This window comes from Lagopus leucura, unplaced genomic scaffold, assembly GCF_019238085.1.
Source record: "Lagopus leucura isolate 7727_CA_CO unplaced genomic scaffold, USGS_WTPT01 Super-Scaffold_100043, whole genome shotgun sequence".
Lineage (NCBI taxonomy): Eukaryota > Metazoa > Chordata > Aves > Galliformes > Phasianidae > Lagopus > Lagopus leucura.
Genome location: NW_024962290.1, coordinates 2,183,005 through 2,185,328, shown reverse-complemented (window position 1 = coordinate 2,185,328; position 2,324 = coordinate 2,183,005).

The following is a 2,324-nucleotide window of genomic DNA, read 5'->3' as shown; positions in this document are numbered from 1 at the left end:
TCCTGTTTGGCTTTTAACAAGCTTCTGCCTCACCTGGAAGAGAGGTGCCTGTGGGTGTAGCAGTGATAAAGGCGTGATTCAGGCACTGCAGACATCCCCACCCAGCTCTGGGCAGCTCAGCTGCTCCAGACTTTACAGTGTGACAGTGGTGTGAACAAGCAGGCCTGCAGGAAATGGCCTCGGGTGCCTCAAGGCACGTCCCTACAGGGATGTCCTTACCCCAGGATGTGCCCCAGGTGTGCTCGGGGCTCAGGTGGGTGCTGCACCCAAGGGCTTCAGTCTCCCTCTCCCCAGTGCGAGGCTGCACAGCCAGCAGGGTGAGGTGCCCAGCCTCATGCAATGGTTTGGTGCACCCCGCTCAGCACCCCGACCTGGGGATTTAAAGCCCAGTGAGATTCTGTGTGTGTTGTAGCCGTGCTGTATATTCACACACCAGGCATCAGCCCACAGATGACCTGGAGGAGGGATGGGGCTGTGCAGGCTGCAGCACGCATCTCTCCTGTCTCCAGCAGCGGAGCCCCTCGAGGCACAGAATAGTTCTCAACTTCATCTTACACAATCTACATAAATACAGTACTGCAAAATAACCGGCTGTGACAAAAAAAAAAAAGGCAAAGAAGAGAAGCACAATTCTCTTTCGGGTACCAAGAGAAGTGCCACGATTTCCAAAGAGACTCCGTATTTATCACACCAGGATGGCTTTAACGGCTCCTTGGGAGCCTGCAGGAAAGTCACCACAAGAGCAGCCCTTCTCCTCTGCCTGGGGCCTAATGCAGACCTCTGCTGTGCTTGGTGCTTCAGTGCCATCAGTGCTTTACATCAGCATGCAGCAAGGCACAGCTCCAGCACCCGCAGCACTGCTGAACTCAGAGGTGCAGATTTCATAGTTACCTCCTCAAATCCCCAAAACCACACAGACCCCCCCCATGCTCTTGTTCTGACAATTTTTTTTTATGGTTTAAGCCAACCCCAGAGAAAACTTGCAGGAAGATTTGCTATTTACTTTACTGACTCAGCCCAACATCACGTCCTGCGCCCCGTCACACCATGCCAGGTGGCCCTGAAGCTGTGTGCCCAATGCACTCCTGGTGGGAGCTGCCTGCCCGTGGAGCTCCTAGAAAAGGCGTGCAACTGAGCTGGGAAAAATACTGCCCTACGGCTACAAAGTGTGCAGTGTTGGTTCCTGCCCTGCTGTGCCTGCCCACAGTGCCGGGTGCAGGAGCAGAGCTGGGTGTGCCGTCCTGAGCCACTGCTCAGCAATGTGGGGCTGCTGCATTCCTGTGCCCAGCAATCCTCCTCCACCCCAGCTGGGGGGTGGGGGGGTGTAGGGAGAACACCGGAGCATTTTGCTGAGAACCTGAGAGCTGAAGCATGCCACGAGCACAGACGGCGTCCTGGCGCATCTCATCCAGGTGGGGCACAGGGACCCTCAGCTCAGCCCCATGCAGCCCAGGGCTCAGCACCTAATAAGCACTGCAGGAAACTGCAGCAAACCTCCCTGACTCCCACCCTGGCTGGAGGAGAGGAGAGGAGAGGAGAGGAGAGGAGAGGAGAGGAGAGGAGAGGAGAGGAGAGGAGAGGAGAGGAGAGGAGAGGAGAGCTGTGGTGGGCATGGGCTATTGCACAGCTCCTGGTGGTGCTGGATGCAGACATCCTGCGAGTCTGGGCTGAATGTCTGCTGTTGGGCACCTCTTCTGTCTGCTTCAGTCACATCCAAAGCAAGGACAGACAGACAGGTTGGCTTCTGCTCTGCTTAGTGCTCACCACTTTGGAAGATGAAGCTGCACTGCTGGTGCTGGGGGGTATCAGCCATTCCCTGACCCAGGTCGGCACACAGGCTGCTGCCAGGATTTTCACTTCATCTTCCCACAGCAGCTTCAATGCAAACAGTGCCTCGGTGCCCCAGGCTCTGCAAGCTCAAGCAAGAACAGCCTCACTTATGGAATACCTGCTGCAAATTTTTAAGTCTCTGAAGGAAAGCAGGTGGGTATTCAGGGACACAGCTTGGTGTGGGGAACCCCCATCAGCACCGTGCCTTGATGGGACTTGGGCTTTTATAAGGAGGAAGCCACAGCTGAAGGCTCACCCAGACAAATGCCGCTGCGTGCAGCTCACTGCCCACCTCACCACGTCCTGATGACAGCACTGTCCTGAGCACATGGGCATTTCAGGAATTTCTCATGAATTCTCACTCACTACCAGAAATCCCTGCACCTGCCTGAAAGCAAATAAAACTTTGAACCCAAAAAATCACTGACCTACTTTAGATCTAACCTGGGGTTACCCCCGGTGCCCTCTGCTCAGCCTGGCACTGCCCCAGCCCT